The sequence below is a fragment of the Mytilus edulis genome, chromosome 8, assembly GCF_963676685.1.
Source record: "Mytilus edulis chromosome 8, xbMytEdul2.2, whole genome shotgun sequence".
In the NCBI taxonomy this organism is placed as follows: Eukaryota; Metazoa; Mollusca; class Bivalvia; order Mytilida; family Mytilidae; genus Mytilus; species Mytilus edulis.
This window is the reverse complement of record NC_092351.1, coordinates 38,390,705-38,406,345: the sequence shown is the minus strand read 5'-3', so window position 1 is coordinate 38,406,345 and position 15,641 is coordinate 38,390,705. Positions and strand designations below refer to the sequence as shown.

General features: G+C 31.8%; 1 protein-coding gene across 1 annotated transcript in view; it reads right to left on the bottom strand.

The window, feature by feature from the left end:
- LOC139485497 (lectin BRA-3-like) overlaps positions 1-9,211 on the bottom strand; it is a 45,944-nt gene extending 36,733 nt beyond the window's left edge. The window contains exon 1 of the mRNA XM_071270014.1: positions 9,001-9,211. The gene's annotated coding sequence lies outside the window, so the exon portion shown is untranslated. The remainder of the gene's footprint in view (positions 1-9,000) is intronic.
- Positions 9,212-15,641: the final 6,430 nt, after the last annotated feature.

Genomic DNA, 15,641 nt, shown 5'->3' with positions numbered 1-15,641 from the left:
TTCAGAAATCATTGTGTGCATTTATTATTATGATTTTGTCATGACTGGCCAAAATGCTTTAATAATTATTATCTGCATACAAATGCATGTACATGTATTAGATTTCAAAATGTGAGATCTTTTTATTGGGATATACCTCTGATCGAATCATTCCATTGTTCAAATTGAGTTTTGATGTATGCCAATATTGTTATGACTTGATAAGTGGATCAGGATGTAGAACATTTGTAATTTGATCCTCAGATTCATTCACGATATTAGTTTATTACATGTCTTTTATGCCAAGTTTATTTCTCTAGAGTCCAGGACTATCTAATTTACATTGAGGATAATGAGATGATTTATTTTTCTGTTCTTTTTAAATAGTACACTGCATATATATTTACTTCAAAATACATAAAAGTCAATCCTGTTACCTCAGCTGTTTTATGTGATAGGGACGGACCATTTAACTTGCAGAGGGGGGGGGGGGGGGGGGGGCAGATTTTTTTTTTTGCGCGCTTCGCATGCAAATTTATTTATTTTTGAGTAGTAGCACAACAAATTATTTTTTTTGCAAATTTAACATTATTTTTTATGGTAAATATCCTCTGTCAGAATATTTTTTTTTGTTCCCTTGCTGGCCAAATTATTTATTTTCTCAAAATTCAGAATCAAAATATTTATTTACGAAAACACCATGCAACCTCCCCCCCCCCCCCCCCCCCCCCCCCCCCCCCCCCCCCTGCAAGTTAAATGGTCCGTCCCTTATATATTCATTTCTGAAAATTTTATCATTTGTAATTTTATCTCTCATATCAACCAATGTTACTTGATAATTTTTGTTTCACCTGTAAAGAAATTCACAGATAGCAAGACACATGGATTGCTTTTCTGATGGCCGGAAGTTAGAACAGGAATATTATTGTATTTGGAAATCTTAACTTTACAATGATAGACATAATAAACAGCATGAAAATAATCTAAGAACTTATAGATTATTGAAAGAAAATATTTGTATTGAAAAATATTTATTAATTTTAAATGAGGATCAAAGGTGACTGCTCACTTAGTCAGTGCACGTATATATAGGATATTGAAAGAGGCAGATATGCAGGGCTTCGAGTGGAGGATAGAACAAGTAAATTATGCAACACTAAACTTGAAGATGACATTCATTTTCTTCTTCAGTGTCCTGTTTTACAAAATAAAAGATCTAATGAATAAATAACAATAAGGTTAACAAGAACTTTAAAAGCTCTTGAAGTAATAAAAAATAATATGATTAATGTCATCTGAGGATAAGGTTATAATAAAAAAAGTCAGTTTATTATTGTGTACTGTATATAAAGAGGGAAATTAAATTCTCTGTAAAATATAGATACGTTAAGTCACCGGTAGTTTGTCCATCTATATTATATTGTAAAACTATTTTATTTGGCGTCATAATCATAATAATTGACAATAAAATACTTTTTATTGTATTTCTATTGTATTTGTGGCAAGTTACAATTTAGAAAAAAAAATGTTGTCGATATCTTATGCGGTTTTTGAAAAAAGGTAAAATAAGCCAAAATAAAAATTAAAAATATGAACTTGACCTTTGACTTGACCTTATTTTCTTTCTTTTTGACCAATGACCTCAAATAAAAAAACACTAGCTCTCTATCACTTATGGTTTACCAATTACACGTGCATATTACTTATATCAAATCCATAAGGGGAATTTACTCTCATATTGAGTCTGTGGATGGCTTCGGTAAAAATTATTCTTTAAATTCTGAGGATTTAACGAGAAAATTAATGAAATAATTTTGTCGTAATCCTTTACTGTTGCAAAGGAGATGCACACACATTAAAACAATGTTTTGGTGAATAACTCTTACAATAAAAAGTTTCCAGTTGAACAGGATCATAAAGGCGCAATAACTGTTCGATATGGGATACAAAATATCTAAGCAACATACTGCGAACAAAAATTTATAGGAAAAAGTTTGGCGGAAGATAAAAAAAAAAGAAGAATTAAAAACCAATTGTTCAGTGAACATTTGAGAAGGTCTCCCCTCATCAATTTTCAAATTATTGCAAAAAGCTAGATCTGGTTTAATTTTAAAGTTAAAATTGGCATCCAATCATAATTTTTGTTTCATACTGAGGCGATGATAAATGGTTTCTATATACTTTTGACTTGCTTCCTACGGTGAAGTTAATGTCATTTCCAGTCTCATATGATAGCTTTCTTCACACAGATTCAAAACATATAATTTCTATATTCGTTTGCCTGTAATAAAGAAGATGATTGGCCACTTCCGGTTTGTTAAAGGTCACTAATGGTCTTTTGTGAGTAATTTATGTATTGATATGACAAATTATATGATGTCCGAGTACTTTTGCACGAAAAAAGTGCAAAAATTCCTACTCCCAGTTTTACTACCGCTTGATATTTTTCAGTGACCCAACCTTAATCAAAAGAATCTTTGGCTTTATAATGAAACCAATTTGAATTTATAATCAATTAACCTTATATTAAGACATTCCAGGGGCACTAAATCCTATAAGATGCCATTAGATTGTTTCAGACCAAAGCAATAAATTTTCATTACAATAAAGCAAACATTTTGCACTTATTCTTTTATATATATCTTTAAAAGTGTCAGAGAAAAATGCAAAAAAGGAACAGTTCAAAGTGAGAAAATGACCTGTGACGTTGACCTCATTTTCTTTGTACCGACATAGGGGCCCACAAAAAAGTATCCATGGTTATACGGTTAACGGTTTATGAGTTACAAAAACATACCGACAAATTTATTTGGTAAAGATAAATACTCCTATTAAATTTCATCGATTTGCTTCGATTATATTAGCCAAAAATTTCAGAGGATGCAACAAACAATTGTGCCGATATCTTTTAATGTTGCAAAGGAGATGCAATAAACAGCTGCGCCCTGAGCGCATGATACGCCCGTCGTTTTATGCAATAATCATAAATAGTTTCTGAGATACTGCGTGACATGTGAAAACACACCTTATTTTAACAAAAAACTCAATAACTCTTATATAAAATTTTGAATCATCAGCAAAAAGTATACAGATCTTTAGATTATTATAACTAAAAAGTGTTTAAATTTTCAAACAATAATCATATATTGTTTTTGAGATAAAGCGCGACATGTGAAAACACACCTTTTTTTAACAAAAAACTCTATAACTCTTAAATAAAATTTTGAATCATCACAAAAAAGTATACAGATCTTAATATTGATATAACAAAGAAGTGTATAAATTTTCAAACAATAATCATATATTGTTTTTGAGATACTGCGCGACATGTGAACCCCCCCTTTTTTTTACTAAAAAACTCAATATCTCTAAAATAAAATTTTGAAATCCAAAAAGTATACAGATCTTAAAATTAATATAACTAAGAAGTGTGTAAAGTTTAAAGCAATAATAATAAATTGTTTTTGAGATACGGCACAACATGTAAAAAAAACCCTCCCCCTTTTTTACAAAATACTCAATTACTCACATACAAAATTTGTAATCATCACCAAAAAGTATACAAATCTTCAGATTAATATAACTGAGAAGTGTGTAAAGTTTTAATCAATTATCATAAATCGCATAGTTTTTGAGATACGGCGCGACATGGGAAAAAACACACCCCTGTTTTAGTTACAAAGTCCCGTCACTCAAAAAGTTTTAATCTAATTTTCACCCAAAAAAATACTGATCATTTGACCATCATAAAAAACAACAATATTAAGTTTCATGAGAATTGGATAAGTCGTTCTCAAGTAATGGTGCGACATGTTTACGCCGAACAGACGGACGGACGGTACGACGGACAGACGGACACCGGACATTTGTATACCATAATACGTCCCGTTAAAATTTTGACGGGCGTATAAAAACAGTGAATAGGGAGATAACTGTAACAAACAAAATTGTTCGGCTTAGCAGGGTGAACTTTAAAAGCACATAAACTGTACGATACATTAAATAAGAAATATCTTTGCAACATATTGAGAAATAATTTTTTTTCGCAAGAACAAAGCTTGGAGAAAGATAAATAAACAAGAACTAAAAACCAATTGTTCAGAGAGCAATTGAAGTTCTTTTCACATCAATTTCCAAAGTTATTGAAAAGAAGCTAGTTCCTGTTTACTACAAGTTAAAATTGGCCTCCAATCATAAGTTTCTTCATACTGATACGATATATGAGTGGTTTCTATATATTTTTTAGTGAAATAATCGCTACTTCTTGTGCAGTAAGTTTCACTTCCGATCACATATGATAGCTTCAGTCCTACTGATGCCAATAGTTTTGTATATGCTTTTGCCTGTAAACCAGGAAATAATTGGTCACTTCCGGATATCCATGCTTTTGTGAAAAATTAATGTATTTAAAAATTACAAATTAAAAGGATTCCGAGTACTTTTTCATAAAAAAAGTGCAAAAATTGCCTTTTCCGATGTTCTCAAGGTCACTTCCGGTTTTCATATTTCAAGGTCATATATTTCCCTACCTTTTGGTAAAGGTAATATGGACCAATTGTATTATTGTCATTTTATTTATTTCCTTTTGTTACATCTTCTGACATCGGACTCGGACTTCTCTTGAACTGAATTTTAATGTGCGTATTGTTATGCGTTTACTTTTCTACATGGCTAGCGATATAGGGAGAAGGGTTGAAATCTCATAAACATTTTAAACTCCGCCGCATTTTTGCGCCTGTCCCAAGTCAGGAGCCTCTGGCCTTGTAAGTCTTGTATGATTTTTAATTTTAGTTTCTTGTGTATAATTCGGAGTTTAGTATGACGTCCATTAACGCTGTACTAGTATACATATTTGTTAAGGGGGCAGCTGAAGGACACCTACGGGTGCGGGAGTTTCTCGTTACATTGAAGACCCATTGGTGGCCTTCGGCTGTTGTCTGCTCTATGGTTGGGTTGTTGTCGCTTTGACACATTCCCCATTTCCGTTCTCAATTTTATCAATTGTAACATATCTTCGTAACAATAAAGCAAACATTTTGCACTTATTTGTTTATACATATCTTTAAAAGTGTTGGAGAAAATGCAAAAAGTTAGGAAAGTCAAAATTGAGAACTTGACCTTGACCTTTGACATTGACTTTTGACCTTGATCTCATTTTCTATATTAGGACCCCTAGGCCCCTTATAAAAAGGATTCCGGGGAAATACAGTTATCGGTTTATGAGTTAAAAAAACATACCGACCTAAAAAATTTCATCGAATCGCTTCAATCCAAACCAAAGATAACTTAAAGAAACAGCTCTACAAAACAGAGAAACCATTAGTGATATAATTACTCTGGAGAAGGGAAAGAAGATTCTGGTCTACTAGTGGTACAACTCGTTCGTGTAAGTACCAACTCAGTTTTCAGCTGTATCATTGAATTCAATCCCTCATATCTAATATTTCTATTTTCCCATCAAAGGTCAATAACACCAATAGAAATTGACGTTAAAATTTAAATTGCTTACTAGTATCTGTATTGTGTATATACTTTTGCTTAACTATTATAAAAGAAGTAAAATTTACCTTTTTCAAATGGGAGAGAATTGTATGAAAATGGACTATTTTCTATGTCAAATTTATAGATCTCATTCTAGTCTAAATCAGTTGCAACTGTCCACATTGCTGCTTTAGCTGTAAGAAGAGTTGCATCTAAATGAGTTTCATCCAAAATCAGCAGATTAAGCAAAAATAGTATAAAAAAATATACCGAACTCCAATGTAAATTTAAAGTCCTTAAAACATGATAAACCAGTGTTAAAGCAATGAAACTAATGGAAAAACAACAACTGTCATATTCCTGACTTAATACAGTCATGGTGAGAAAAAGCAAGTTGAATAAATTCTGTCAAGGTTTAAAGAAACAAAAAGGATGATTTACACCGATTGAAACTGTTATAGTTTGTTACCACCTGAGTGAATGGTTTAATAAAACTGTTTCCGAATAGCAATAGAAATCTGGATTTTAGGGCTTGTCAAACATCCAATTTAAAAAGCAATGATAAAAACATAGCTAAATTAACACTTCTTGACATAAATACAGCACAAACAAACTCAAGACCGCTATAGAATTATTACGTAAGGGACAGTGAAATGAGACCAAGTCCCCTTTCTTTGTTTATATAATTGCATTTCGTATATTCGGTAATTGAATACAGAAATTATGTTATCTTTTAAAACTCTCTTACAAACTTGTATTTTTATTTTGAACTATTAAATGAAAAGTTCACCTATCTCCGACCAGCTACTACGTTACCTTTTTTCATATTTTTGAATGTCTTTGGGGAGAGGTTAAGGTGGTACCCAACACTTTCACTAAAATTAATTTGGCTCGTTTAATTTTCATAAAATTTTGACAAAGTATTTACTTTGACCCTTTAACAAAAATATAAAAATTTCAAAAATTTTGAACCAACCAATTTATCAGAAAAATTACACTGGTTATATAGCAGTTTGACAAACACCAATTTTGATCTTTGAGAAGCTTAATATTCCCTTTACAACACAACGTAATTAAAACGTTCAGCTGATTTTACAGAGTTATCTCCCTGTAGTGTTAGGTACCACCTTAATGTATCGTAATACGGAATGATATTACGGACCTAATATAATTTTGATTCCATGTCACGAATTAAAATCCTTATCATGAATTATAAAGTTCGTTATCACAGATTAAATCAGTTATCACGAATTTGTGGAACTAGTTAAAAAAGTTTTGTTAATCTTAATAACAGATCAGATTCTTTATCACATTGTTCATTTGTTTTGAATACAATAATGTGTGTAATTTGTTATCACAGTTTGTTTTGCAATTCGTGATTACTGAATAACTTAATTTTACCAGCTGTTCAATATTATGTATAATTTTGAACCATATATCATCGTTAAAAATCATTGTTGGTCAAAATCTCAATTTTGTAGAAAAATTAGAAACATTTTATGTTTTTACGATCATAGCATGTATTAGGCTGCTTGCAAACAACATATCAATACCAACACATAGACGGTCCCGATTCATATAAATTACAATCAAATGTGCTTAAATTATTATGTTTATTAATTTACAAAAAAATATCTTCTAAAATGTTATTGCATTTTAACTGAAACCTTTTTAGTTTTTTTACACACATATCTCTTATCAATCATTTCATAATCCCAAAATTGTGTTTACACTCCTCTATGTCTTGTGCAAGCTCATAAGGGTATAGGTACCAGTATTATAATTTGATACGCCACATACTCATCAGTGACGCTCAGATCAACATAGATATTAGGCTAAACAAGTAAAGAGTTGAAGAGCATTGAGGACCCAAATATCTAAAAAAAAAATGTGCCAAATTCGGCAAAGGTAATCTTTGACTGGGTTAAGAATATCCTTAGTATTTCGAAAAATTCATACCTTTGTAAACAGGAAATTTATAAAATGACCACAGAACTGATATTCATGTCAACGCCGAAGTGCTGACTACTAAGCTGGTGATACCCTCGGGGAAGAAACTTCCACCAGCAGTGACATCAATCCAGTGGTGTAAATAGTTAGTATTAGTCCGAGTCAGCCTTTTCCCGCGATATTTTATAAATCAAATATCTCGAAAAGGATCTCCATGACCTATCAATATGCTTAGCTTATTTTTATCATTAAATAATACTCTCTCAGCCTAAAGTATCAATTTTGAATTCTTGATTTATTTAATTTTACCTAACATCACCTAAGTACATCCTTAACATTAAGACTTTTACTCATTTGTAACAAATCTCTACTGACGAAGATTAAACACCTATCAATGTTTCAAATTTATATGTTTTCATTTTAATGTTAATGTTTAACTAGCTATTAAACCAAACTCAATCCACCATTTTCTAGACATGAAAATGCATGTACAAAGTCAGAAATATGACAGTTGAAATCCATTCCTCGGAGTTCAGTATTTGTGTGATTTTACTTTTTTATGTACTTCTGTGTTGACATGAATTCTCATTTATATGGTCATAATTATAAATAATCTGTTAGAAAACTTTTAATTTATGAAATACTAAGGCTTTTCTACATCAGAATATATTTCAGATATACTACCCTAGCTGTAAACCTGTTAGGAATTTTTGGTCCTCTATGCTCTTCAACTTCGTACTTTTTTTTGCCTTTTTAAGCTTTTTATGATTCGCGCGTCACTTATGGGTCTTTAGTAGACAAGACGCGTGCCTGACGTAAATACAAAATTTCAACCCTGGTATCTATGATGGGTCTATTATCGACAGGGTAAGAATTGACTGCTTTGCATGCATGACTCGCCACGCAAATTCGTACTCTGGCAATCGATCGGGAATACGACATAATCTGTACAATTACTGTTGATATAACTATTCTGGTATAAGGTTACCATCCAAACATGTATATAATCGAGTTAAGCACACATAACTCATTGAACATGTGGAATACATGTACATTTTGTATCAATTAACTACATGTCTGCTGATTGTTTCAACTCAATCATGTAGGTTAATCTCAGAAGAATTTGATCAGTTTTGGTCTCCTTTAATCAATAAGGTACTCACTAATTAATAGATTTATATATCATTGCCTTCAAAATGTTTTTTTTTTTGTTAAACAGTCACGAAAAAGCTACTTCAGAAAACACTTATTCTGATCTAAATCTGAAAAAAAACTAAATTCGTTAATCATTTAGATGCACTAAGCATAATTTCAGCAGCAAAACAACTTATCTAAGATTTCCTATGATATGGATTTTATTGTAGCACCATACGCATTTAAGCATTAAAGATTGGAATGAAATTAATGTCAATTCGAAAACTATTCACAATAGATTGCAGGACGTTGATGTATAAACATATGTGTCAACCTACCAACGACATCAATGTAAGCTTATTCACGATATGGTTTCCACATCTTTTTATTCTTCAGGAATTGTCCTGGCTAAACGACAGCAAACATGTAGAAGTTAGTATTGTAAACTATACTTACTAGTTGCAGGAGGGAATAACACTGTAATGATTTGAGGTGGTTCTGGCGTTGGAAGTGGTACGGGTGCAATCGCAGCTGGTACTGGAGCAGTCGAAGCTGGTGTTACAGGTGTTGTCGCCGGAAGTAGTAAGGGCACAAGTAGTAAAAGAGATATGAGAGCTTTAAGAGGTGAGAAATCAGCCACCTTGTATACCGGTCCCTGCATTAGCTCCAGGAATATCTTTAGAACAGAAATAATATCGCTATTAAATAGTATATTACGTGTTTTGATTTTATTAAACATGAAAAACGTCCAATCAGAAATTTTTGAACGGTTGCAGTCCTGCTTGGTTTTTTTTGTTTGTTTGAAAAAATAAACACCTCACCTATACCCAACAGGAGAGAATTATAATCTTCTAATCACGAGGAATATACTTTTGTTCGTGAAAGAAATAGATGTTGCATTATTTCCTACAGCAGAGATGTGCGAAACAGTATTTGATCGGACGTCTGTTGTCTGCATAAAAGGTATAGATCCTACAAGAGCAATTTTATAATGTAATGGATATGTATATTGTTCACATAAATGTGTAATATGCAATGTGCATAATCATGTATAAATCTAACATTTAATTACCTTCATTTTCAAAACCTTCAATAAAGAAAACCGCTGAAGTGTTCGGGTCTGGTATTAATTGTCCATAGCAATCACTTCTAGACAGAATTACCAATATAAAACAACCAGACATAGCTGTAAATAATAATCTTACGTAGAATATTTGTATTACCACAATTGTATGAAAGTCATTTGTATAATTATTCCAGACTTTGTTTTCTTATCTATTTTTATGATTAGACAGAATAAGGTGATCATGTCAACATATCAAATCATACCACATCTTCTTTTTTATATCAACACTTTATTACCACAATATTTTATTGTAGAACATGTATTTGTCGTAGAAGTAAATAAACGTTCGAAAAGTTGTACGAATTCACTATCAAATTATAAACGTGCTATATTCAACATATTTTATTTCAAATCCTAGCCTCCTAAATAAAATAATTAGGTAAGTATTGTAAAGCCCAAAATATGAATGTAGATCAATTCACATGCACTATGGATTTTTATTTCTATGAACCACTTCATTTACATTTAGTACACTTTTGATCAATTGTTTTTCCAATTGTGTCAGTCTCATGATTTTTTCTTGAATGTATGTATCTTCATTTACACACATTACAGTAAATGCATGTTTAGATACAGGCAACAGTACTATACCGCTGTTCAAAAGTCATAAACCAATTAGGAAAAAACAATTTGGGTTACCAACTAAAACCGGGGGAGACACATCATCTATAAGAGGACAACAACGGAACAACCGAAACACTGAGCTGCAACAAAAAAAAAAACCAAACGCTACCATACATAAAAAAGGACTATTTGATCACAACGGCCATATTTTTGACTTGATACAGGATGGTGGGTTGAACCTGGTTTTATGGTAGGTCAAGAGCCTCCCGACTATACGGCATGGTTAAAAAATATATCGCTAAAACAACAACATTACGCGACAGGAATACAGCACAGATAAATGCATAGATAGATAATATAAAAGTACATTTAAACATGAAAACTGCAGAATAGCAACAGACATCTCCCATTAACGAGACAGCTATTTCGTATCAAGTAATATGGGAGAGGTATTTTCGAAATCATATAACATGGAGTATTTAGACATTTTACAAATGGCTTGAATATTCATATTTTCAGACCAACTATAAACCATGACAGCTTCTATAGAACTATGACTTCAATTTTATTTATATCACCATACGTTTATGAGCTTTCTAATGAAAAGCAATCATATATATACAGTCATGACTAAGGAACCTATGACAGGAAACGCAATCTCGATTCATATTCGCCAAATCTAGGTGATGCTGAGAGTTTTTGTCCAAATATTACATGTAAGGAAGTTACCCGACACATTATTTCAATATATATATAAATTGCCTAACAATGTAATTTTAACACACTATTTAGTATGTAAATATAAGAATGTTTAAAATATTTACAAAATGATGAAAATAAACGCAATATTTCGCTAGACCAACTAGCTTTATCAAGCGTGCATCTATCCAGGTGAAATCGGATGTAGATGATAAGAAACTTTTGCAGCTCAACGTCTATGTTGCACTGAACTGCCTTTAAAATAAGAAAATTTCGCAGCTCAATGTCTATGACCTCTTGCATTTAGCTGCTTTGAAAATAAGAAAATTTTGCAGCTCAATGTACATGTTGCACTTGGATTTAGCTACCTTAAAAATACATAATTGGTAGTTGACTTATATATATATGTACGTCTGAGTCAGTGACAACTCTACAACAGATGTATCCATCGGATCGCCATCAATGATGGTGATACATGGCTGTGTACATAATGTATATACAACTCGTCTAAACATCAACCCAACAATGTTAGATCTGTAAATTTGCTTTCGCAAATTTTTGGTTCTTCCCTCACCGGGATTCGAACCCATGCTACTGTGATATCGTGACACCAAATCGCCTGCACTGCAGCCGTCCCGCTAGACCACACGACCACCTGGGCTCTCATAAAAGAGCTTTCACTGGTCGTGTGTTACCTTTCCTCGTCAGTTTTAATCTAGCGGCGTACTACAGTACATGATATATAAGGCATGAAGATGTTATTGTTACAGATCAGCTAAATTATCTATAGTAAAGGATCCTACAAATTAATATAATATACAGTCACAGAAAATAATTATGTTTATAAGTACGTCTGAGTCAGTGACGACTCTACAACAGATGTATCCATCGGATCGCCATCAATGATGGTGATACATGGCTGTGTACATAATGTATATACAACTCGTATATTATATATATATATATTATAAAAGATGAAAGTCAAGATCCAAAGCATACTCATCATATTCATGGTATCTTTGACTTCAATATCTCGATTATATAGATATGCTTAATAAAATCAACAAAGTTTGAAGACATCCTTTTATCGGAACCTAATGTAAGATTATACCTTAAAATTAAGGAGATGTGGTTTGATTGTCAATGAGAAAAAAATATACACAAAAATCTAAATTAAATGGATGTGAGTAGTCATTATTAGCTATATGGCCTTCAACAATGAGAATCACCCATAACGCATAATCGGCATTAAATGCCTCGATAAGAAAATATGAAACAATTCAGTACAGAAAACAAACGACCTTCTTAATAACAAAACAACTAACGAAGAATTAAACATGACATGCACAAATTACAATCACTAAACTACAGGCTACGCACATAAAGAACGTTACGGAATAAACATGTTAGTTAGCGATCAATCATCTCCTGAACTAAGGGACGGAGGTAAAACAGCACAACATACGAACAACTACAAGTATAAAAATTAGTTTGACAGTATGGTGGCTGGCTAATTTCATTTCGCGTTTTCGCGAAAAGACGAAATCGCGAAGTCAAAAACGCTAAAATGCGAATTTGAATACACGAAAACGTATTTATCATTTATTCATGTGTTCGGATGACAATTTGGTTTATAAATTCAATAATTTTTTTTATCTTATGTTACTTCTCTTTATCTGACATATTCTTTATTTTAAGGTAATTCTTTTGAAGAAAAAAATCATTTGACAAATAAACAGTATATCAATTTGTTTTTTTCTTTCAAATAATAAAATTATAGGTTTTAGAAATATGTTTTCTTTTGAAAAAATCTTAGATGTATTTGTAATTAACCTAAATTGTTGTACAAACAAAGTATTTGTCAAAACATCTATAGTTATTTGCATATGGAAATAGAAGCAAATAAATTTTTAAAAGTGAGAATAGGAGGAAGACACCATTGAACTAGATCTACTGAACTAGTGAACATGGCTGTTTTAACTTTCGTCGCAAACATACAATGAACACTTTTGAAGGAAAAAAGTACATTATTATAGGGATCGCATACCAGTTGACATTTCGTGGAAGTTCTTAAACTGATTGTATACATTGTACGTATTTTAATAGTATAATTTGAAAAATTGAAATGATAAAAAAAAAAATACCCTTTAGTATGTGTATTGATCATGATCAAACCAGAAAATTTTATTAAAATTTCATAAATATTTGACAGAATCTGATCGACCAGTCGAAAATACTTTTACCCATGGTCCTGTTGATATGTTGGTTTTTTACAATAAAGGGAAACGAGTATATGTTGACATATCGTGACACACCTCGTATTATTCTCATGTTTTTTAAATATCTTTTTTATAAATGATTAATCATTATAAATGACTCATTTAATACCCAACCCTAACGTTTACTACCATGGCCATTGCTCTGTCAGTTTATTTTCGATCTATGACTTTGATTGTCTCTCTGGTATCTTTCGCAACTATTTTACTACTTCTCCATAATTACCCAATACATATCAATAACCTCGTTGGACAAGCATTCACCATTAAAATTAGTCCACGTTTGTAAATTATTTCAGTATATATCAAAAATATTATCACATATTAACAAAGAAGTAAAGGTATAGCTGTATCTTCTTTTTTATATATCTGGGATCATGTTTTTCCAGTGAAAGGATCGAGTAGTTTCGTGTGTGACCACGTTATTTCGAGTGAATGTGACAAAATATGAAAATAATCAGACGTCGTTTTTTGTAATATATCAAATACCTACTTAAACATAATTTACAAAATCATACATGACAAGTTAGTATTTGTGATAAACACATATTATCAACCCTACAAGTTTATACATCCTTACAATGTGTGTTCCAAAACAAAGAATAAAACTGTTTTGTACACACACGAATGCAAACACAAAAGAAATGAATGTATGTAATCTCTTTATCCTGAATGTATACATTCAGTTTGCACAATGTGTTGGTAATGCATTGAGAAGGACATTTTGATACTAAAAAGACATTTTTAAGTGTCCGTTTTTTCTGTTAATAGCACTGGTGTTGTTTTTTTTAAAAGTTTTGATTGAGTGAATAAACCAAATGTCTTGGTTTAAAACGATAAAACGATACACTTTTACAAAAGTATGGCTTAAAAGTAGACAATTTCAAAATAATTAGTAAATTGAGAAAGGAAAATAAGTACTTTTCAAAGCACGAAACGAAAGCATTACCCCAGTATGAGACTGCTTTATTACCACGTTCATTTCATAAAAAAGCAACGTTCATTTTTATACTTTATTGTTTGCCAATAAAACAAATTCAAATTGACACCGGTATTTGGATACACCACAGTTGGATATTCAGTGAACGAAAACAAAAGAGATTTCACTCTTCTTATGATAGTGTCGAGAAAGTCAATAATAAAGGAGGGGCAGGAGATACCAGAGGGACAGCCAAACTCATAAATCGAAAATAACGCCATGGCTAAAAAGAAAAAGAAACAATAGTACAAAAGACACGACATAAAAAAACAATAGGAAACAATACCGGTGACGATACAGATCAAAAGTAATTTCTAAATAATAATTGTACATTTTAAAGAATCATTTGTAAAACTGTATTATTAGAAATAAACATTTAAGTACACGATGATTTATCTTTAGTACCGTTGAAATCTTTGACATTATTACACACACGGGCATAACGAACGAGTTGGGATATATAAACACCGTATGATGGAGCCGAAGGAATATCGCTGTCAAAAAAGGAAATATAACAATTGGGAATGAAAAATTGTTTCTTTTGTCGTAAATTTTTGTATGCAGTTTCCTTTTAGAAATTAAAATGTCTAAATATAGAAAAAGATAATAACTGCTGTTATTGTTAGATTTAGTTAAAGTAAGTTCCTTTGTCTGAGGACCAATTCCGGGTGCGGGATTTTCTCGCTGTATTGAAGAACAATTGGTGGCCTTCGGTTGTTGGCCGCTCTTCAGTTGGGTCATTGTCCGGTCTTTGGTCTGGTTGTTGTCCGCTCTTTGGTCGGGTTGTTGGCTATTCGACATATTCCCCATTTTCATTCTCAATTTTATCCTTTCGGTAAATTTCAGTAGTCTATTTAGAGAATGTTGGATTATTTAACAAAAAATATCATCAAGACAACGGTAAGTATTGCTGAATGTATCAACCAAATGTAACGTGTCTTTACTGAGGTTGGTTATACACTGAGTTTCATAGCACTACAGAATCAAATCTGCTATAATACGTATACATTAACGATATTTTAACGTGTGTTCCTACTGTTACCTCTTGTAATGGTTTCAACCAGAAGTATAGCTGCAACTGCAATTGTAATTGCATATGTATGTAGTTTTTAGTAAATATGGTTGATTTGTATTTGATTATGTAGGAGATAATATCAGGCACGGTATATGCATGCCCAGTATTAAAATTCAATGATATACATTGTTATAATTAAAAAAAAATCAATTTTGGTTGTATGTTGGAACTTTGAACAGGCTTGAATAGATGTGCTCATGTATTAAGAACACACAAAAGAGCACATGGAAACATCATAAACAACAAAAGTCAAGACCTTCTCAAGCAATCATCAAATACAACATATGTCAAATCATAGACTTGGTACACACTTTTTACAACACATGCAGTTATGTTAAAATGTAACAGCTGATCATTGGTCTCAGATTGGAGTTTGTG